Source organism: Triticum dicoccoides, chromosome 7A (assembly GCF_002162155.2).
Source record: "Triticum dicoccoides isolate Atlit2015 ecotype Zavitan chromosome 7A, WEW_v2.0, whole genome shotgun sequence".
Classification (NCBI taxonomy): domain Eukaryota; kingdom Viridiplantae; phylum Streptophyta; class Magnoliopsida; order Poales; family Poaceae; genus Triticum; species Triticum dicoccoides.
Window position 1 is genome coordinate 101,938,589 of NC_041392.1, and position 24,400 is coordinate 101,962,988.

The 24,400-nt window shown below is 49.5% G+C and overlaps 1 pseudogene; it reads right to left on the reverse strand.

The window, feature by feature from the left end:
- LOC119333207 overlaps window positions 1–24,400 on the reverse strand; it is an 80,553-nt pseudogene that overhangs the window by 39,830 nt on the left and 16,323 nt on the right.

Genomic DNA, 24,400 nt, shown 5'->3' on the forward strand with positions numbered 1-24,400 from the left:
TGGTGGACACCCCAAAAGAAGGAGATGGCGATGGAACAGCAGAGGATGACCCCTCCAAGAAACAGCCTAAGCGCCGGCGTCAGCGGCGCCGCTCAAAATCCTGCCAAAACAAATACGGTGATTCCAGCACGGGACATAATAATACTCCGGAAAGTGCCGAAGAAAACCCCCACCAGCAAGATTTAGCACAGGAGGATGGAGAAACCAGCCCTCATGAGAGAGCGGCAGATAGAGAGGTCGAGGACAATAATTATATGCCTCCCTCCGAAGACGAGGCAAGCCTCGACGACGACGAATTCGTCGTGCCAGAGGATCCCGTCGAGCAAGAGCGTTTTCAACGCAGGCTTATGGCCACGACAAGAAGCCTCAAGAAAAAACAGCAACAACTTAGAGCTGATCAAGATTTGCTAGTCGACAGATGGACTAAAGTCCTTGCGGCCAAAGAGGATAAACTCGAACGCCCCTCCAAGAGCTACCCAAAGCGCAGGTTGCTACCCCAATTAGAGGAGGAAGCACTTGATGCGGCCGACCGGCCACCTCGTGGCCACAACAGAGAGGCCTCTCGGCCCTCCACTCAAGCCACACCCTGTACCAAGGCATGGGAATATGCGCCGGACTTACGAGATATGTTGGAGGACAAGGCAAGGCAAACAAGATCGATCTACGGATCGCGTGGGTGCCCCATGGCTCGAGACATTAACCGTCACACTAGCCATAAATTCGGCAGGGCCGAACATAGTAGACAAAGCTCATTGGAGCTACGTCATGATATAGCCCAGTACAGAGGCCCCACACACCCACTATGCTTCAGAGACGAAATAATGGATCATCAAATCCCCGAGGGTTTCAAACCCGTAAACATCGAATCATATGATGGCACAACAGATCCTGCGGTATGGATCGAGGATTATCTCCTTCATATCCACATGGCCTGCGGCGATGATTTCCACGCCATCAAATACCTCCCACTCAAGCTTAAAGGACCAGCTCGGCATTGGCTTAACAACTTGCCAACAGTATCAATCAGTTGTTGGGAGGACCTGGAAGCCGCATTCCTCGACAATTTCTAGGGCACTTATGTGCGACCCCCAGACGCCGATGACCTAAGTCACATAATTCAGCAGCCAGAGGAATCGTCCAGGCAATTCTGGACATGGTTCCTAACAAAGAAAAATCAAATAGTCGACTGTACGGACGCTGAGGCCCTAGCAGCCTTCAAGCACAATATCTGTGACGAGTGGCTTGCCTGGCACCTTGGACAGGAAAAGCCGAAGTCTATGGCAGCACTCACGACACTGGCTTGCTCGGGAGAAGACAGCTGGCTTGCTCGTGGCAACAATATGACCAAGAACCCTGGTAATTCGGATACCAGGGACAGTAGTCGCAGGTCGCGTCGCAATAAGCAGAAGCGCCGCATTAACAACGACAATGCTGAGGATACGGCAGTTAATGCCGGATTCAGAGGCTCTAAATCCGGTCAGCGGAAAAAGCCATTCAAAAGGAATCCTAGGGGCCCGTCCAGTTTGGACCGTATACTCGATCGCTTGTGCCAGATACATGGCACCCCCGAAAAGCCGGCCAATCACACCAACAGGGATTGTTGGGTGTTCAAGCAGGAAGGCAAGTTAAATGCCAAAAATGAAGACAAGGGGCTACATAGCGATGACGACGAGGAGCCCCGACCGCTGAACAACAGTGGACAGAAGAGTTTCCCCCCACAAGTGCGGACGGTGAACATGATATACGCAACCCACGTCCCCAAAAGGAAGCGGAAGCGCGCGTTAAGGGACGTATACGCGGTAGAGCCAGTCGCCCCAAAGTTCAACCCATGGTCCTCCTGCCTGATCACCTTTGATCGAAGGGACCATCCCACTAGCATCCGTCATGGAGGATTTGCTGCATTGGTTCTAGACCCAATTATTGACGGATTTCATCTCACTAGAGTCCTTATGGACGGCGGCAGTAGCCTGAACCTGCTTTACCAGGATACAGTGCGGAAAATGGGCATAGATCCCTCGAGGATTAATCCCACCAAAACAACCTTTAAAGGCGTAATAACAGGTGTAGAGGCCAACTGTACAGGCTCAGTCACACTTGAAGTGGTCTTCAGATCTCCGGATAATTTCCGAAGCAAGGAGTTAATCTTCGACATAGTCCCATTCCGCAGTGGCTATCACGCACTGCTCGGGCGAATCGCATTTGCCAAGTTCAATGCAGTACCGCACTACGCATACCTTAAGCTCAAGATGCCAGGCCCTCGAGGAGTAATTACGGTCAATGGAAACACCGAACGCTCCCTCCGAACGGAGGAGCACACGGCGGCCCTTGTAGTGGAAGTACAAAGCAGCCTCTCCAGGCAGTTCTCCAGTCCAGCCATTAAATGACCGGACACCGTCAAGGGCGCCCGAAGTAACCTACAACAAGACCGCCTGGCACGATCCGAGCAGGCGTAGCAATGCGGACCCAACCCCAGCCCTCGCAAAAATGCGACACCAGTACTTCGCGTACATAACTATGCTCTAGAAATACCATGGGTACAGGGGGAGGGGCACCATCACGGCACGCCTGAAACACGGCTTAAACCGCACCAGGGGCTGCCGATTTTTTAATTTTCTCTTACTTTCAGGACTCCACTCTTCGGAAGGCCTGTTCGGCAGTTCAATTGCCGCACAAATGATGCAAGAACCAGGGAAGCAGACAAGCCACGCCGCACTACGGAACTCCCAGGTGGTCTCTATCACGAGCAGTATACCTATTTCGCATACTATTCCATAGCTTGCCCCTGGAACGGACATGTTACATAGTCCAACCTTTTGTTTATCGCATTATTTGTATCGTTCTGCTTTGATCGCAGCCCTCTTTAATAAACAGTGCATAGCTTTTCTCTATTTTGCATTACTCTTTATATATATATATGTTCCTTAACGACATATTGCATCCGTACACTTTGGTACGGCCTAAATACGACAGGGGCTTTAATACCCCTCAATATGGTGTGAGAAGTCCGAACACTTTAACAAGTGCGGCACCCCGAACTTATAGCATTATATGCATCGGCTCCGAATCATGTCTTGGGTCAATAGTTGGGTTTGCCTGGCTCCTATGTTTTGGTGCCTTATGTTCCGCTATATCGGCTAAGGTAGCACTAGGAGAACCACTACGATTGTGCCCCAGTTGAGCTGGGTCGAGCACCTTAGTGGAGAAAGCTAAAACTGACTGTCATGATGAAGCGAGAGCTGGTCGCTGTTCGATAGGTTTTTCGAGTCCCTAACGACTTATGCCGCTTAGAGCGAGGAGCCGGCTCTGTCCGGCCAAGGCGTGGATAGCGCCCCAAACTCGGTCTTCCGAATACCATGGGCTTCGCCGAAATTTAAGATTATAGAATTCTATGGCTAAGTGAGAGTGTTCACGCATTATAGTCCGATTGCCTTGTTCGTTGGGCTGAGCGCCTCCCTCGAAGGACCCAAACATGGGAAAAAGAGCGCTCAGGTTTATCCCCGAACACCCTAGCACTAGCGGCATGGGGGCAGAAGCCGATGACTTGCCATCTCTCAGAATTGATAAACAGCCGCACAGAAGGTAATATTTTAAATTCCAACAGCATTGCTTAGCGCATATGAACAAGTTTTCAGCGCATAGGACAAAACAAGCAAGTTTCACTCAAAAATTACATCCCTAGAACATTCATCTTCCACAAGGCAGGCACCCTTCAGAACATCCTTATAATAATTCTCGGGCTTGCGATGCTCTTTCCCCGGCGGTGGCCCGTCCTTCACAAGCTTCTCAGCATCCAGCTTGCCCCAGTGCACCTTAGCACGGGCAAGGACCCTACGGGCACCTTCAATGCAGACAGAGTGCTTGATGACTTCGAGCCTTGGACAGGCCTCCACCAGCCGCCACACCAGCCTGAAATAGCTCCCAGGCAGAGCCTCTCTAGGCCACAGCCGAACTATGAGGCCCTTCATGGCCTGTTCGGCCGCCTTATGGAGCTCGACCAGTTGCTTCAGCTGGTCGCTCAGGGGCACGGGGTGTCCGGCCTCAGCATACTGAGACCAGAACACCTTCTCTGTCGAGCTGCCCTCCTCGGCTCGATAGAATGCGGCGGCATCAGATACACTCCGGGGAAGATCTGCGAACGCTCCTGGAGAGCTCCGGATTTGGGTAAGTAACAAGTAACTCACGTTTATGTGTTCGCTTTGCATAAAGAATGCCTTACCCGCCGCTATCTTCTTCACCTCATCCAACTCCTGGAGGGTCTTCTGGGATTCGGCCTTGGCAGACTTGGCATTTTCAATAGCCACCGCGAGCTCGGACGCTCGCGTCTTTGAGTCAAGCTCCAAACTCTCATGTTTTTCCATGAGAGTCTGGAACTCTTGCCGCACCTTGCCAGCCTCGGCCTCATACTTCTCCCGCTCGGTGCGCTCCGTGGCCGCCCTCTTCTCGGCCTCGAGCAACGCTTGCTTAAGGGTCGCCACCTCAGACATGGCCCCTACAATAGCCACGATAATCCTGTCATTTTTTGCAATTGCACCTTTATATATATATTTAAACAAGGTATTTCTTACCTTCATTGTCCTCGAGCTGCTTCTTGGCACGCCCGAGCTCTTACTCGTACAGCTCGAGGTTCTTCTTTAGCGTGTCCACTTCCGCAGTCAGTGCGGCGGACGCAAGCAGAGAAGCCTGCATACGCATATTGACTCCTTATTGTTAGACTCCTGCGAATTTTATTTGATCCTCTATTCGGCTTTTCTTCCCGAACGCCAAACAGAGCATCAGGGGCTACTGTCTATGCGGTAATATTATTTACACATTCTTTACTTACCTCAAAGCCTGTTAAAAGGCTAGTACAAGCTTCAGTCAATCCGCTCTTGCCGGACTGAACCTTCTGGACCACCGCACTCATAATGGTGCGGTGCTCCTCGTCGATGGAGGCGCCTTGGAGCGCCCCCAACAGATTGTCCGGCGCCTCCGGTTGGACGGGGGTCACTGGCACAGTGGGCTTGCTCCTCTTGGAAGGAGGCCCCCCGCCGGACTCTGGAATATTTGAAGGTTCCGGAGCGGTGTCCGGCCTAGAGCCGGACTTGGAGCCCTGGGGGGTTTCATCCCCTTTACTCCTGGAGTCCGGGAGGTCGCCTTGCAGCGCCTCCAGGAGCACCTCCTCCCAGCTTGGAACCTGTTGGGACAACACTTCAGTGTCGTCCGTAGGGCGGGGGAGGAAGCCGTCAGAAGCGAATTCACATCCGACGAGTCCAGTGAGCCGCTTGACGATGCGTCGAGCCGGTCTTTGGGTGGGCTGCATAAACATATTCGACATAAGGGAAAGCTGTGCAATAAACGAATACGATGAATTACTCTGGTATCCGGATACTTATGATTTAGCCAGGGGCTTGGCCCTGGGCGGCCACTCCTCTCCGCCATCGTCTGCATCGGTGGAGTAGTCTGAAGGAAGGGTTTTCCCCTTCTTGGACCCTTCGGCCTCCCCAGCTGGGGCGACCTTCCTTTTCTTCCCTTCCCCCGCTGGAGGGGGAGGGGTCTCTTCTTCCTCCTCCTCGTCTTCATGGGAGGAGTGCATCTTGGAGTCGTCGTATGAGGGATCCGACACCTCCAGGCGTCGGGCACTCTTTTGAGTCCCCGTGGCCCTCTTCTTGGCCTTCTTCTCCGGCACCACATGGGGTGCCGGAACCAGCAGCTTCGCCAAGCAAGCGTCCGCTGGGCCTTCGGGCAAAGGAGCCAGACAGTTGATCTGTCCGAACGTCTCCTGCCAATCCTGTCAAAGGTAAGGGAGCTTAGATCCCGCATGGAGTCAAACTATGAAAAACTGATACCCTGTAAAATGAAAAAATAGCTTACCGCATGAGCGTGACGCTGCGTACTGAATCCGCGATCATCGGTAGCGGATGCGGGGGCCTCGGCGCCCTTGAAAAGCACCTTCCAGGCATCTTTGTACGTCGTGTCGAAGAGCCTGCTCAGAGTTCGGTGCCGCGCCGGGTCGAACTCCCATAGGTTGAAAGCCCGTTGTTGACACGGGAGGAACATGCAGATGAGCATAACCTGGACTACGTTGACAAGTTTGAGTTTCCTGTCCACCAGGGTTTGGACGCATGTTTGGAGTCCGGACAGCTCTCCTTTTTTACCCCACGACAGGCCCGTCTCCTTCCAGGAGGTGAGCCGCGTAGGGGGTCCGGATCGAAACTCGGGGGCTGCGACCCATTCGGGGTCGCGCGGCTCGGTGATGTAAAACCACCCCGATTGCCACCCCTTCAGGGTCTCCACAAAGGAGCCCTCGAGCCATAAGACGTTGGGCATCTTGCCCACCATGGCACCTCTGCACTCCGCTTGGTTGCCGCGCACCACCTTTGGCTTGACATTAAAAGTGTTGAGCCATAGGCCGAAATGGGGGCGGATGCGGAGGAAAGCCTCACACACGACGATAAACGCCGAGATGTTGAGGACAAAGTTCAGGGCAAAATCGTGGAAATCCAGGCCATAGTAGAACATGAGCCCCCGGACAAATGGGTGGAGAGGGAAGCTCAGTCCACGGAGGAAATGGGGGAGGAATACCACCCTCTCATGGGGCCTAGGGGTGGGGATGAGCTGCCCCTTTTTGGGAAGCCGGTACGAGATGTCGTTAGATAAGTATCCGGCCTTCCTCAGTTTTTTGATGTTTCCCTCCGTGACGGAGGAGACCATCCACTTGCCTCCCGCTTCGGACATGGCTGGAGAAGGTTGAGGTGGGGAGTGCGGACTTGGGCGCTAGAGCTCGAGTGTGCGAGAATGGATAAGCAAGGGAGGAAGAAGGCATAGGTGAAAAGGTGGATCCTTATCCCCTTACATGGGTGGACGCAACTACGTGTCCCCACCAGCCTGGTAAAACTCGCTTATCTCCAAGCGCCGTAATCAATGGCGCGGTTGGGTTACCCATGCCCGTATTGATGAGTATCCCGGAATAAGGGGACACGATCTCTGCTTTAACAAGACGTGCCAAGGAAACCCCCTCGCATGACGCGCTGAGGTGGGATAATAAAACGACTCGGATATAAGCTTGGCCGTGGTGTGTCACACTATGGAATACGTCAGCAGATTAGATTTGTGTAAATATTATTCTCTCTATGGCAATATGTGGAAACTTATTTTGTAGAGCCGGACACTATCTTTGTGTACAAAATCTTCTATGAAGTACTTGGAGGAGGAACCCGCCTTGCAATGCCGAAGACAATCTGCGTGCCAGACTCATCGTCATTGAAGCCTGGTTTAGAGACTACTGAGGGAGTCCTGGATTAGGGGGTGTTCGGATAGCCGAACTATACCTTCAGCCGCACTCCTGGACTATGAAGATACGAGATTGAAGACTTCGTCCCGTGTCCGGAAGGGACTTTCCTTGGCGTGGAAGGCAAGCTTGGTGATACGGATATGTAGATCTCCTACTTTGTAACCGACTTTGTGTAACCCTAACCCTCTCCGGTGTCTATATAAACCGGAGGGTTTTAGTCCGTAGGACAAGATACAGAACAATCATACCATAGGCTAGTTTCTAGGGTTTAGTCTCTCCGATCTCGTGGTAGATCTACTCTTGTACTACCCATATCATCAATATTAATCAAGCAGGACGTAGGGTTTTACCTCCATCGAGAGGGCCTGAACTTGGGTAAAACTTCGTGTCCCTTGCCTCCTGTTACCATCCGGCCTAGACGCATAGTTCGGGATCTCCTACCCGAGATCTGCCGGTTTTGACACCGACAACTGTACTGACAACTTGTCCAGTGGCTGCAATGTAAAGCAGTAAAGGCTCTTTGCTGATTGGTGTAGCAAGCACCGGCTAGGTGGAGAGCAGGGCTTTGAGCTCTACAAATGGTGCATTAGCTTCGGGAGTCCCCTCGAACTTATCGGACTTCTTCATCAGTCGGTAAAGAGGTAGTGCCTTTTCACCGAGACGAGAAATGAATCGACTCAAAGCGGCCAAACAACCAGTAAGCTTTTGGACATCGTGCACATGCACAGGGCGTTTCATCCGAAGAATGGCACCAACTTTCCCTGGGTTAGTGTCGATCCCTCGTTCGAAAATGAGGAAACCGAGTAACTTTCCACCAGGAACTCTGAATGTGCACTTTGATGGATTAAGCTTGATATCATACCTTTCGAGGTTGGCAAAGGTTTCAGCAAGGTCAGCTAGCAGGTCGGAACCCTTACGTGACTTGACTATAATGTCATCCATGTATGCTTCCACATTCCGACTGATTTGAGTGAGCAGACACTTCTGGATCATCCTCGTGAACGTGGCTCAGGCGTTCTTCAGGCCGAATGGCATAGTGACATAACAAAAATAACCGAACAGAGTGATGAAAGTTGTTTTTATCTCATCGGGTCCATACAGTCGGATCTGATGGTACCCGGAATAAGCATCCAAGAAGGACAAACGCTCACACCCCGCAGTTGAGTCGACAATTTGGTCGATGCGGGGAAGAGAAAAATGATATTTTGGGCAGGCCCGATTGATATGCTTGAAGTCAATGCACATGCGAAGTGAATCATCCTTCTTGGGGACCATGACAACATTGGCGAGCCACTCGGAGTGGTAAATCTCTCGGATGAACTCAGCTGCCAGGAGCCGAGCCACTTCCTCGCCAATTGGTTTTCTCTTCTGGACGGCGGACCATCGGAGATGTTCCTTGACTGGTTTTATTTTTGGGTTGACTCGCAAATGATGCTCAGCCAGTCCCTTGGGCACACCTGTCATGTCAGAAGGTTTCCATGAAAAGATGTCCCAGTTCTCATGGAGGAACTGGATGAGCGCTTCTTCCTATTTGCTGTCGAGTGTCGATGAAATATGGGTCGGAGCAGCATCGGGATCGGTCGGGTGGATATGAATCAGCTTCGTTTCCCCTAATGACTGAAATGCGGACTCTGTGGTAGGCTTCTTGGCTCACAGAAAATCACTTGGATCTGCATTTTTCTGGTACTCTTGCAGTTCCACTACTGCCATCTGTGCATCGACAATTTTTTAGCCTTCTGGAAGCACTCTTCTGCCTTCTGCTGATTGCCAGTGACAGTGATTACTCCTTTGGGGCCAGGCATCTTCAATTTGAGATACATATAACATGGCCGAGCCATAAAATGTGCATAAGCGGGTCGCCCTAGAATGGCATGGTAAGCACTCTTGAAATCCACTACCTCAAACATCAACTTTTCCTTGCGGTAATTCTTGGAATCACCGAAAACCACAACAAGCGCGATCTAGCCGAGTGACTAGGCCTTCTTACACCGTGGAAACTCATGTTGCTTTCGCTAAGCTTGGACATCGGAATGCCCATTCCCTTCAAGGTTTCAGCATAAAGGATATTCAGGCCACTGCCACCATCCATTAGTACTTTAGTCAGTAGAGTGCCTTTGACTACTGGGTCGACTACCAGTGCTTGCCTCCCAGGGGTGGCTATATGTGCCGGGTGATCCGACTGATCGAATGTGATGGCAGTCTGGGACCACTTCAGATAACTGGGTGTTGCAAGAGAAACCATGTTCACTTCCCTGTTAATAACCTTCAACTGACTTTTGCTCTCAACATCAGCAAAAATCATCAGTGTGGAATTGACGTTGGGAAAACCATCATCACCTTCTTCCCTATCCTCACCTCCGCCCGACTCCTTTTCCTTTTCCTTGGGTTGTTTCTCTCGGAACTGATGGATCAGGAATCGACACTGTCGAGTGGTGTGTTTAGGGTAAATGATGTTCCCCTCTTCATCTTTTTTGGTATGAATATGGCATGGTAAATCCAACACATCATTCCCATCTTTATCCTTAACTTTTTTGGGAGTCCAGGGCCCTTTGGGCTTTCCTTTGAACTTTCCTTAGGCAATAGCTAAGGCTTCACCAGGAGCAACTGGTTCGGCCTTTCGCTTCTCTTTCCGACTAGAATTCCCTCCATCGATTTCTTGGGCGACTCTCTTGTGTTTGCCACTCCAAAGTCGGTCTTCTTCTTCACCATTGGCATATTTGGTGGCAATATGCATCATCCGAGTCAGAGTCATATCTCCTGTCCGACCGAATTTCAGATTCAACTGCCGATACTTAACGCCTTCCTTGAAGGCACAAATTGCTTGGTGATCTGACACATTCTCCACTGTATGGTGCAACATGATCCATCTCTGGATATAATCCCTCAAAGTTTCATTCGGTTTCTGGACACAACACTGCAATTCTGTCAACCCTACCGGCCTTTTGCAAGTGCCTTTAAAGGTCCTAACAAACACTCGGGAAAGTTCCTCCCAGCTATATATGCTTCCAGGAGCCAACTGATTCAACCATGCTCTGGTAGAGCCCTCCAACATCAAGGGGAGGTGTTTCATGGCCACATCATCATTACCACCACCAATCTGTACAGCCACTCGGTAATGCTCAAGCCAAGTATCAGGCTTGGACTCGCCGGTGAACTTGCTGACTCCAGTCGCCAACCTGAAGTTGGGAGGAATCACTGCCGCCCTGATGGCTCTGCTGAAACACTCGGGCCCTGAAACGTGTACCCTGCTTCCAGTTGGATGATCTCTATCATGAACTTCTCTGTGAGCTCTGTTTCTATCAACCAGACCTTGAACGAGGATCGACCTGGCATCAAAGCCTGGCTCTATGGGGTCGATTGGAATTCTTCGATCGTCACTGTGGGGGCACCTGTCATCTTGCCGGCGAGGCACGTATGACCCACTCCTCGGAGGAGGTGTGGGCACTTGACAATGTTCATCATGGTCGAATCGATGATCATACTGCTCTCGGTTCCTGTACTGATCTTGCTGATATCCACGTCCCTCATGCCGCGGAGGCGATCTCGGGCTATGGGCAGACTGGACAGTATCCGCCACCAGAGACCTGCTATGAATCCTATTCTGCGACTGAGATACTGATGTATTCTGCTCCCCCGCTGCCCGGAGCAAAGCCCGGATCTGCATCAAACCTCGGCCAGCTTCTGACTGGGAAGGTTGAATTGACTCTGCTATTCGAGCTGTAGCTGTGAGATTCTGGATCGGAGTTCGGTATACCTGAGTCAGAGGAAGAAAATGTTGTCGTCGACTGGACTAGGGAATACGCTGCCGAGCACGCTGGTCGAGTGCGCGCTGGAGGTTTTCTAGTCGAGTGCGCTCAGCCAAGTTGGCCAGGCGCGCCTCCTCCAAGGCCTGGGCCTCGGGGGTTTCTCCAACGATAGGAGTGTGAAGCACATCCATATTTTGGCGGCAAAGATATTCCCTCCGCTGAGAAGAAAGGGGTTCGGGGCGGTACTCTTCTTGAACACGCGACGGATCGCCGCCGCCATCGCCCCCGCCTTCACGGGTGAAGCAGGAGTACTGCGTGGTCCATTGACCATCAAGACTTCCGCCGCGGGGTCGCTACTGTCGCATTCGGACGCAGTCTCGGCGGAGCCAGTCGACAGATCGAATAGGCTGTAGAGAGTTTCATCGGGCTCGATCGCCGCGATTTGTGGGGTGGCCGATTGGCGGGCCATTGCATGCCTCACCCACCGCTGAAGCCACGACCAACCGGATCGCTGATGTCGGTGAACAACGGAAAGGGAGGTTGTCGTAGGAGCCGATTGATACGGATTCGATGGTTGCCGAAGAAGGACGCCACGAACGCATGCGCGGAAGTGCGTTGCCCCGCAGACGAGGAGCGCCTCGACGCCGAGTGGAGCCTCGTGGAGCCAAGCGGAGTCGTCGGCGATGAAGATGAGCGCGCCGAGACAGATCTCGCGGCCATCAGCCAATCCTCCGCCGGAAACCATGATGATGGAAATCGGAAGAATTGCAACTTCTCCAATAAACTGCTAAGACACATGCCCCAAGGTGGGCGCCAACTGTCGTGGATCTAAGACTGACATTAGAATGGGGGGTAGGTATGAGGAGGCAAGATCCTAGCTATGGAGTAGTTGTACACACGAGTTTTACGAGTTCAGGCCCTTCTCAGAGGAAGTAAAATCCCTACGTCTCGGTGTCCTAAGGCGGTCGACTGGATTATGTGTGTGTGAGTTTACAAAAGATGCGAACACTTGTGCCCGTGGAGGGGGGTGGCTTATATAGAGTGCGCCAGGACCCCAGCCAGCCCACGTTACAGAGGGTTTAAGGTACATTGAAGAGGAGACATTACTGGTAACGCCCACACTAAAGTGCTATAAATGACAATTAAGCCTATAAGTAAATGCTCGACCGTTGTTCGTGCAGAGTGGCTTTAGCTCTTCTGCCCGTCGAGTGACTTTAGCAACGGTCGAGTGACATTGATTCTTCCGAGTGGAACATCTCTGGTCGAGTGGATGATGGTACCCTTTGAATGATCCTGGCTTTAGGGTGATGTCCTAGGGGAGAGTGTCTAGGTCAGGCCTATGACCCTACCCTAGGTACATAGCTTCATTAGCGGCCACGGACGTCGTTTCCTTGTAGGCTCCGTCGTGATGCTCTCACCTCTTGATCCAAGTGAAAACTTATTCTACGTGATCGGACAGTGGCGGCTATCCATGGCCGTGTCCTTCTTGGTGGCACCGTTTTGGAATCCTCGCTCCCATGTTGGCCGTCTGACATCTCTTCGCTGTATCGCTCATGGTGGTGGTCTTCATCGACTCAAAGCGGTTCTTCTTTGCTCATCTCTAGTGTGCTTGGTAGTCGTTGGGTGGTGTGTCGGTGCCCGACACCTTCGTATCTTACCTTAGGTGTGTGTTTTGTGTGCGGTGGTGACGTGCATTTGTATCGATATGCTCGGATGTACTGCTGTGATGGTGCTTTATAATATAAAGCGGGGGTAAACCCTTCTTCATCATTTGGTATATCAAAAACACTTGATGGATAACTGGACTTTAAATATTACGAAACGAGTAGAAAAGGGTTTAGGATAGGGGAGCCAGTTTTATACTCATTGGAGAAGCAATAACCAAATCTAACCTTCGCCCCTTCGCACTGTCCACTAAGAACCAATTGATATGTCTCCAATGTATCTATAATTTTTGATTGCTCCATGCTATATTATCTACTATTTTGGACATTATTGGGCTTTATTATCCACTTTTATATTATTTTTGGGACTAACCTATTAACCGGAGGCCTAGCCAAGAATTGCTATTTTTTGCCTATTTCAGAGTTTCACAGAAAAGGAATATCAAACGGAGTCCAAACGGAATGAAACCTTCGGGAACATGATTTTCGGAACGAAAATGATCCAGGAGACTTGGACCCTACGTCAAGAAACAAATGAGGAGGCCACGAGGTAGGGGGGCGCGCCTACCCCCCAGGCGCGCCCTCCACCCTCGTGGGCCCCCGTTGATCCACCGACGTACTCCTTCCTCCTATATATACCTACATACCCCCAAATGATCAGAGACGGAGCCAAAAACCTAATTCCACCACCGCAACCTTCTGTATCCATGAGATCCCATCTTTGGGCCTGTTTCAGAGCTCCGCCGGAGGGGGCATCCATCATGGAGGGCTTCTACATCAACACCATAGCCTCTCCGATGAAGTGTGAGTAGTTTACCTCAGAACTTTGGGTCCATAGTTATTACCTAGATGGCTTCTTCTCTCTTTTTGGATCTCAATACAATGTTCTCCCGCTCTCTTGTGGATATCTATTTGATGTAATCTTCTTTTTGCGGTGTGTTGGTTGGGACCGATGAATTGTGGGTTTATGATCAAGATTATCTACGAACAATATTTGATTCTTCTCTGAATTCTTTTATGTATGATTGGTTATCTTTGCAAGTCTCTTCAAATTATCAGTTTGGGTTGGCCTACTAGATTGATCTTTCTTGCAATGTGAGAAGTGCTTAGCTTTGGGTTCAATCTTGCGCTGTCCTTTCCCAGTGACAGTAGGGGCAGCAAGGCACGTATTGTATTGTTGCCATCGAGGATAACAATATGGGGTTTCTATCATATTGCATGAATTTATCCCTCTATATCATGTCATCTTGCTTAAGGCGTTACCCTGTTTTCATGAACTTAATACTCTAGATGCATGCTGGATAGCGGTCGATGAGTGGAGTAATAGTAGTAGATGCAGGCAGGAGTCGGTCTACTTGTCTCGGACGTGATGCCTATATACATGATCATACCTAGATATTCTCATAACTATGCTCAATTCTGTCGATTGCTCAACAGTAATTTGTTCACCCACAGTAAAATACTTACGCTCTTGAGAGAAGCCACTAGTGAAACCTATGGCCCCCGGGTCTATCTTCATCATATTAATCTTCCAATACTTAGTTATTTCCTTTGCTTTTATTTTACTTTGTATCTCTATCACAAAAATACCAAAAATATTATTTTATCATATCTATCAGATCTCACTCTCGTAAGTGACCATGAAGGGATTGACAACCCCTTATCGCGTTGGTTGCGAGGAGTTATTTGTTTTGTGCAGGTACGAGGGACTCGCGCGTAGCCTCCTACTGGATTGATACCTTGGTTCTCAAAAACCGAGGGAAATACTTACACTACTTTGCTGCATCATCCTTTCCTCTTCAAGAAAATCCAATGCAATGCTCAAGAGGTAGCAAGAAGATTTCTGGTGCCATTGCCGGGGAGTCTACGCAAAATTCAACATACCAAGTACCCATCACATACCCTTATCTCCCGCATTACATTATTTACCATTTGCCTCTCATTTTCCTCTCGCCCACTTCACCCTTGCCGTTTTATTCGCTCCCCCTCTCTCTCTCTATCCTCCCTCTCTTTCTCTATTTGCCTCTTTTCGCTCACTTTTCCCTCGCTATGTCGGAACCAAAAAGAATTGGGGGTTCTCTCCCAAGTTCTAGTGCTTTAGACAATCCTGCTATCTTATCTAAACTCATAAATCGGAATGCTATGGAAAAACTTGCCGGAGTTATCAATGAGAACCTTGGTAATTTTGATGAAGATGATTCTGGAATTTCTCGTTATTTACTCGATGAATCTTTGAAAGATGCTTGGGATAGGCTGTTAAGGATCCGGGCTAGCTATGTGCCCCAATATCAAATTGAGGTTTACTTAAAAACCTTTTATGTTGGGCTGCACGCTTCGTTCAAACAAGTTTTAGATTCTATTTTTGAAGAGGGTTTTCTTGAAGGGGACCCCATAGATACCTATGAGATGATGAAAACTATTTTTGGGCACCCCATTAACGAGAAAGCTGAAATCACATCTCTTTTGCTTTTTTACCAAAACGAATCTATTAAAGAGATAAAAGCTAGCCTAGATGCCAATTTCCGCAACATTCTTAATCTTTCTTCTACCATTAATGGCCATTTACTTTGTCAAAATAGGAAGATTAATTCCATAGATAACAACTTTTCTCTCTTTTCCCCTAAAACCAAAGATGGCAATACCTAGATCTATCCTTGCTTTTTATGCCTAGCTAGGGGCGTTAAATGATAGCGCTTGTTGGGAGGCAACCCTTTTATTTTTATTCCTTGCCTTTTGCTCCTGTTTAGTAATAAATAATTTATATAGCCTCTTTTTTGGTTATGTTTTTTGTGTTTAATTAGTGTTTGTGCCAAGTAGAACCGTTGGGAAGACTTGGGGAAAGTCTTGTTATCTTGCTGTAAAAAACAGAAACTTTAGCACTCACGAGAACTGCTGCCATTTTTATTTGAAAAGTGTTATTTAGTTAATTCTTTTTGAAGATGATTAATAGATAAATTCCTCACGTCCAGAAATTTATTTTAGAATTTTTGGGGTTCCAGATCTTGAGATAGCTACAGATTACTACAGACTGTTCTGTTTTTGACAGATTCTGTTTTCAGTGTGTTGTTTGCGTATTTTGATGAATCTATGGCTAGTAAAATAGTTTATAAACCATAGAGAAGTTGGAATACAGTAGGTTTAACACCAATATAAATAAATAATGAGTTCATTACAGTACCTTGAAGTGGTCTTTTGTTTTCTTTCACTAACGGAGCTCACGAGATTTTCTACTTTAAGTTTTGTGTTGTGAAGTTTTCAAGTTTTGGGTAAAGATTTGATGGATTATGGAACAAGGAGTGGAAAGAGCCTAAGATTGGGGATGCCCGTGGAACCCCCAAGATAATCTAAGGTCACCTAAAATCCAAAGCTTGGGGATGCCCCGGAAGGCATCCCCTCTTTTCGTCTACTTCCATCGGTAACTTTACTTGGAGCTATATTTTTATTCACCACATGATATGTGTTTTTCTTGGAGCGTCTTGTATGATTTGAGTCTTTGCTTTTTAGTTTACCACAATCATCCTTGCTGTACACACCTTTTGAGAGAGCCATACATGATTTGGAATTTGTTAGAATACTCTATGTGCTTCACTTATATCTTTTGAGTTATATATAGTTTTGCTCTAGTACTTCACTTATATCTTTTAGAGCACGGCGGTGGATTTGTTTAATAGAAACTATTGATCTCTCATGCTTCACTTATATTATTTTGAGGGTCTTAAATAGCATGGTAATTTGCTTAAATAATCCTAATGTGCTAGGTATTCAAGATTAGTAAAAACTTTCTTCTGAGTGTTTTGAATACTAAGAGAAGTTTGATGCTTGATGATTGTTTTGAGATATGGAGGTAATAATATCAAAGTCGTGCTAGTTCAGTAGTTGTGAATTTGAGAAATGCTTGTGTTGAAATTTGCAAGTCCCATAGCATGCACATATGGTAAACATTATGTAACAAATTTGAACATGAGGTCTTCTTTGATTGTCCTCCTTATGAGTGGCGGTCGGGGACGAGCGATGGTCTTTTCCTACCAATCTATCCCCCTAGGAGCATGCGCGTAGTGCTTGGTTTTTGATGACTTGTAGATTTTTGCAATAAGTATGTGAGTTCTTTATGACTAATGTTGAGTCCATGGATTATACGCACTCTCACCCTTCCATCATTGCTAGCCTCTTTGGTACCGTGCATTGCCCTTTCTCACATTGAGAGTTGGTGCAAACTTCGCCGGTGCATCCAAACCCCGTGATATGATACGCTCTTTCACACATAAACCTCCTTATATCTTCCTCAAAACAGCCACCATACCTACCTATTATGTCATTTCCATAGGCATTCCGAGATATATTGCCATGCAACTTTCCACCATTCTATTTATCATGACACATTCATCATTGTCATATTGCTTAGAATGATCATGTAGTTGACATAGTATTTGTGGCAAAGCCACCATTCATAATTCTTTCATACATGTCACTCTTGGTTCATTGCATATCCCGATACATCGCCGGAGGCATTCATATAGAGTCATCTTTTGTTCTAGCATCGAGTTGTAATCATTTTCTAGAGCATTGTCCCAAGTGAGGAATAAAAAAATATAAAAAAGAGAAAGGCCATAAAAAAGAGAAGGCCCAAAAAAATGAGAGAAAAAGAGAGAAGGGACAATGCTACTATCCTCTGCCACACTTGTGCTTCAAAGTAGCACCATAATCTTCATGATAGAGAGTCTCTTGTTTTGTCACTTTCATATACTAGTGGGAATTTTTCATTATAGAACTTGGCTTGTATATTCCAACAATGGGCTTCCTCAAGTGACCTAGGTCTTCGTGAGCAAGCAAGTTGGATGCACACCCACTTAGTTTCTTTTGTTGAGCTTTCATACATTTATAGCTCTAGTGCATCTGTTGCATGGAAATCCCTACTCCTTGCATTAACATCAATCGATGGGCATCTCCATAGCCCATTGATTAGCCTCATTGATGTGAGACTATCTCCTTTTTTGTATTCTCCACATAACCCCCATCATCATATTCTATTTCACCCATAGTGCTATGTCCATGGCTCGCGCTCATATATTGCGTGAAAGTATATAGGTTTGAGATTACTAAAGTATGAAACAATAGCTTGGCTTTTCATCGGGGTTGTGCATGATGAGAGTGTTCTTGTGTGAAGAAAATGGAGCATGACTAAACTATATGATTTTGTAGGGATGAACTTTCTTTGGCCATGCTATTTTGAGAAGACATAATTGCTTAGTTAGTATACTTGAAGTATTATTATTTTTATGTCAATATGAACTTTTATCTTGAATCTTTCGGATCTGAATATTCATACCACAATTAAGAAGAATTACATTGAAATTATGCCAAGTAGCACTTCACATCAAAAATTATCTTTTTTATCATTTACCTACTCGAGGACGGGCAGGAATTAAGCTTGGGGATGCTTGATACGTCTCCAACGCATCTATAATTTTTGATTGATCCATGCTATATTATCTACTGTTTTGGACATTATTGGGCTTTATTATCCACTTTTATATTATTTTTGGGACTAACATATTAATTGGAGGCCCAGCCCAGAATTTATTGTTTTTTTGCCTATTTTAGAGTTTCGCAGAAAAGGAATATCAAACGGAGTCCAAACGGAATGAAACCTTCGGGAACATGATTTTCGGAACGAACATGATCCAGGAGACTTGGACCCTACGTCAAGAAACAAAGGAGGAGGCCACGAGGTAGGGGGCGCGCCTACCCCCCCAGGCGCGCCCTCCACCCTTGTGGGCCCCCTGTTGCTCCACCGACGTACTCCTTCCTCCTATATATACCTACGTACCCCAAACGATCAGAGACGGAGCCAAAAACCTAATTCCACCGCCGCAACCTTCTGTATCCACGAGATACCATCTTGGGGCCTGTTCCGGAGCTCCGCCAGAGGGGGCATCCATCACGGAGGGCTTCTACATCAACACCATAGCCTCTCCGATGAAGTGTGAGTAGTTTACCTCAGACCTTCGGGTCCATAGTTATTAGCTAGATGGCTTCTTCTCCCTTTTTGGATCTCAATACAATGTTCTCCCCCTCTCTTGTCGAGATCTATTCGATGCAATCTTCTTTTTGTAGTGTGTTTGTTGAGACCGATGAATTGTGTGTTTATGATCAAGATTATCTATGAACAATATTTGATTCTTCTCTGAATTCTTTTATGTATGATTGGTTATCTTTGCAAGTCTCTTCGAATTATCAGTTTGGTTTGGCCTACTAGATTGATCTTTCTTGCAATGGGAGAAGTGCTTAGATTTGGGTTCAATCTTGTGGTGTCCTTTCCCAGTGACAGTAGGGGCAGCAAGAGACGTATTGTATTGTTGCCATCGAGGATAACAAGATGGTGTTTTTTATCATATTGCATGAATTTATCCCTCTATATCATGTCATCTTGCTTAAGGAGTTACTCTGTTTTCATGAACCTAATACTCTAGATGCATGCTGGATAGCGGTCGATGAGTGCAGTAATAGTAGTTGATGCAGGCAGGAGTCGGTCTACTTGTCTCGGACGTGATGCCTATATACATGATCATACCTAGATATTCTCATAACTATGCTCAATTCTGTCAATTGCTCAACAGTAATTCGTTCACCCACCGTAAAATACTTATACTATTGAGAGAAGCCACTAGTGAAACCTATGGCCCCCGGGTCTATCTTCATCACATTAATCTTCCAATACTTAGTTATTTCCTTTACTTTTTACTTTGCATCTCTATCACAAAAATACCAAAAATATTATCTTATCATATCTATCAGATCTCACTCTCGTAAGTGACCGTGAAGGGATTGACAACCCCTTACCGCGTTGGTTGTGAGGAGTTATTTGTTTTGTGCAGGTACGAGGGACTCGCGCGTAGCCTCCTACTGCATTGATACCTTGGTTCTCAAAAACCGAGGGAAATATTTATGCTACTTTGTTGCATCATCCTTTCCTCTTCAAGGAAATCCAACGCAGTGCTCAAGAGGTAGCACCAATCAAGTAGATATTCTTCATGAGGATAAGAATTGATAAGTTTGCCATCATCATTGACATTTAGGACATAAACGATACGATTATTCTTTGAGAGAACACGAAGCAATGCACGGGATTTATCTCCATGGAGCTGCATATGGGAAGATCCATATAAGCATTGTGCTGCCACCAAAATAATTCATAAACGTAATGAAGAAAACTAAAGATCCAAGTCCAACCTGGACTAGATTAAGGTCACATGAATCAGACACTCTTAGTACTTTCTCTTCGTCATCATCCATAAATACACCAACTGATTCAACCCCATAATATTGTGATACTCTAGATACTTCTTCTGCTTCTGTTAATGCAATAGAGTGCTTGGAGTTAGGCCAAAGTATCATGCCAATAAATTTAGCTCCTGCCTCCATGGCGATTTTGTCAGATTTCGGGTTCCGGCAGACCCTTGAGGTTCGAACACTGGGGTGCGCGCAGAGATTTCGCCTTCTGCCTACCTGCGCCCCTCCGCCTCGCTAAGATCTAAGCTATTGAAAGAACAGCACAAGAGACACAGGGTTTATACTGGTTCGGGCCACCGTTGTGGTGTAATACCCTACTCCAGTGTGTGGTGTGGTGGATTGCCTCTTGGGCTGATGATGATGAGCAATACAAGGAAGAACAGCCTCGCGAGGGTCTGTTCTTGGCTGGGGGGATGAACTGCTAGGAGGAGTTCAGTCACCCTTCTCTCTCACTCTTCTCGATTCTCTCTCCGATTTCGATCCCTTTATGATTCGTTTTCCCTCTCTCTCCCCTGGGGGTGGCTAGTCCTATTTGTAGGCAAAGGCCCTAGTCCTCTTCCCAAATATTGAGTGGGAAGGGCGCCAACAATTTGCCATTTTGAAGGGGAACATCTGGTACACTTATCCTGACTAAAGTTGGTCCTCGCCCGCCAAAGGCTCTGGTGGTGACGCTGGCTTGGGCTCCAGAATGACTTCCTCCCTGCCGTTGGACTGGTCTTGGTCTCGTTGCACCGAAACGGGTGCCTTTGCCTGATGCTCTCGCCTGCGCTTGCTCCCTTTGCACCAAAGAGGAAAGGAGGACACTGCGCGGGCTGGCGCCCGCCTGGCACCCTTGGTCGTCATGGCTTGCGTCATGGGCACCTCGTGAGGTACCCCGCCTTGATCTCTCTGCCTCCTCGTGAGCCAGCCTGACGAGGCCATGCCTGAGGAAGCTCCGTGTCGTCCGCCCCGCGAGGCTTGGCCCCTCGCGAGGGTCTTGGGTCTGTGTTGATGAAGATGGGTCGTGCTGGGCCCCCTTTGAGCCACGCCGCAGACCGCAGGGAGGCAAGTCTGGGGACCCCCGTTCCCAGAACGCTGACAGTAGCCCCCGGGCCCAAGGCGCGCCCGGACTTGGCTGTGCAGGGAGGCGAAAGGGCAAGGGCGAAGCGCCGCGGGCCCTAACAGCCTGCGGCCTTGGGCACCACATGGCGGTTGATTGGGCGTGGGCGGAACTGTTCCCCCACGCCCCCTTATTTTGCGCCATGCTAGGCGGACTCGTAGTCGTACACAGCCGCTCCCCTTTCTGTTGCTCGAGCGCCCTCTGTCCTTCCTCTGCTCGAACTCCAGCTTTATTTTCAACCCAATCTCGAACCTTCCCCCCCTTCCCATCACCATGGCTCCGACGAAGAAGGGAAGAGGGAAGAAACCCATGCCTCCACCTTGCTCGCCGCCGTTGGCGGCCCCCGCCGAGGGCTTGGGCAAGGTCAGCTCGGCTCTGGCCACTATCTTCAATGAATGCGGGAGGACGACGGCCTGGCCCGCGTCTCACTTCTCCATCGACAGGATAGTCACCGAGGTCCAGTATTTCGCCGATGCCCTGGGGGCGGGTCTGGTTCCCCCCTTTTCTGATTTCTTCAATGCCGTGCTTTCCCACTATCAGATCCACATGATGCATCTGGGTCCTGAATCCATCACCCTTCTTTCGGTCTTCGCCTTTGTTTGCGAGGCAATGATGGGCATCCTTCCTTCGGTTGCCTTGCTGCGCCACTTCTTCTCTCTGCGTCTTGTCGACCCTACCCAATGCTGGGCGTGCGTGAGCTTCGTTGCCGCGTCTGAGACAGCGGCCTCAGGGATTGACTTCAGGCTCCCTCTGCCCGCGACTGGGTTCCGCGAGCGGTGGCTGTATGTGGATGGAGGGGTGCCCGGCCCCCTGCTATCGGAGCCAACTTCGCCTGCTGTCCCCAATTCGGGCTGGGGCCAGGAGACGCTTCAGAGCCCCCGGCTCGTCTTCGTCTGGCACCGCTTCGCGTTCTTGAGGTTGCTTGGCGTGACAACGCCCAAGGTGGTGAAGGAGTTCCTGCTTCACCACATTGCTCCTCTCCAACGCCACTCCCGCCGGATGTGGGCCTTCAGCGGGCGTGATGATCGTATGAGGCTCCAGGAAGAGGACCTGACGCCTGAAGTGCTGAGGACAGTGCTCTTGATCCTGACTGGGGACCCCAACCCTGGCAGCATCCAGCAGGGAGGGGCCCTGCTGTACCTTTGCCAGAACAGGGGCGATTTTTTGAATAAGATGCCTATCTTTGTTGAGTGGGGGCCGCGCCCCACCGGCCTCCGGGGATCTCGCGAGAACCCAGTGACAGTGACTGCCCTTCCAGTCGTCCAAGGCGACTCTTCCTCAAGTGGCGGAGCAGGGAGGCATAAGGCGCCAGAGGCCGAGGGGGCTCCCGGCGGGCTGACAGCGTCGGGCGATGCTCATGAGGGGGCAGCTCTTGGGGCACGTGCCGCTGAGGCTGAGGGTGGCAAGCAGCTGCCCTCAGCGCCTGCGACTGAGGCCCCTGAGACTCCAGCCGCTTCTCTTGGCGAGGCGATTGGCAGCGCGCATCAGGCAGGCACCCCTGACGTGGATCGCCTGGACGCTCCGTCTTCGTCGCAGGTTGATCCCTGCGCTCAACTCTTGGGCCGCTTCCGCGTGGTCTTTGAGGCCCTCCGGACGAGAAGGGAGGCCCTGGTCGACGATTACCCTTGTCGCCTGCTAAAGCGTAGGAACTACTTCGCCACTGACGAGTAAGCCTTCTCCTTTCCCAGCTCCCAATCTGTCACATCCCTAGTCTGGTATGACCTAGACTAGCTAGTCATTTGTGCATCATGTTTATATTTTCATTTAAATTTGAAATGAGGATTGGTGGAACCCTCAGAATCATTTTGAAAATGACCCAAATAAAAATTTCTCCAAAAGGGTCCAAGAAAATGCTCATGTTGCTCTCTGAAAATATTGGACAGAGATAAAAATCAAACCAATATTTTTAGGAGCTCATGGATATTTATTTTGGCCATTTGGATTAATCCGATAAATATTTGCATTGGAAATATATTAGTTATATATATTAATATATGTCCAAAAATTATGCCACTTGTTGGGGAGCTCTGGAATAATATAGCTAGCTCCTGCAAAAATTGGCATAAGGTAATTAAATGATTTAATATTTTAATTAAATCAAAACAAATGTCAGAAAAATTAGAAAACAGAAAAGAAGAGGAACTTACCTGCGGCCCAGCTCCTGTGCGGCCTGGCCGGCCCAACAGCCAGCAGGCGGCCCAGCCCGCCTCCCCCTCTATCGTCTTCCTCCCCGATAGAGGGAGGGGAGCGTGCCCGGCGCGCGCGCGCGCCACCGCGCCACGCCACCTCCCTCTCTGCCTGCCTGCCCTCTCCCCTCCTCGTCTGGATGCCCCGGAGACGCCACGCAGCCACCCCGACCTCTCTCCCACTCTCCCTCGCCCTCCTCCTCCCCCCTGCTCTCTCCCTCGCACACCCGAGCGCCATCGCCGCCGCCGCTCGCCGTTGCCATGGCCACCGGCCTCCCCTCGCCTCCCCGATACGCTTCCCAGCTCCGCCACGACCCCCTCTACCTCCTCGTCAAGCCACGCACCTCCGGACGCGCTCCATCGCCGACGCCGTTGTCTTCTTCACCACCGACGATGGAGATCGACCTCGCCGCCATCACCGTCGATTCGCCGGACGCAGGACGTCCCCGAGCACACCGGCCTGCTCTGCGAGTCCGCCGTGAGCCCCTCTTCCTTTCCCCTCACCTCTCTCTCTCTCTCGCGCGTGCCCTGTAGCCGCTGCCCCGCGAGCGCCCGAAGCCGCCGTCCGCCATGGCCGGCGAGCTCCGTGCCCCCGAGCACCTCCGCCTTGCGTAGTAGCTCGACGTGCTCCTGCTGCCTCGTAGCTACCGTCTGTGCCCTCCGTTCGCTCGAACGCGAGCTGCAGCCCCACGCCCGCGCTATCCCGAACTCCGGTCGCCGCCCAAGTGGTCGCCGCCGGTGATATAGACCGTCTCCGGTGAAACAGAGGGCGCCACAGGATGCGCGCGAGCCTGGGCTTCGCGTAGGTGCTCTCCGCCGCGCGATTGGTCGCCGGAGCGACGATTCCGCAGCCCTCCGTCGCGTTCAGGCCTCGCCGGCGACTAACTGCCGGCGGGTTTGACTTGTTTGACCTGGGATTTGACCCCCCAGGGTCGCTGACTAGTGGGGCCAGGCCCTGCTAATTTTAGTTAAAAAATAACTAAACCTAATTAGCCACTAACACTGACCAGTGGGCCCGACCCCCCTAATCTGTTAATTAAGTTAATCTAACCCTATTTAACCCCCTGTCACTGACGTGTGGACCCCACACGTCAGGTTTGACCCCAGCCAGCCGCAGTTGACTGCTGACGTCGTGCTGACGTCAT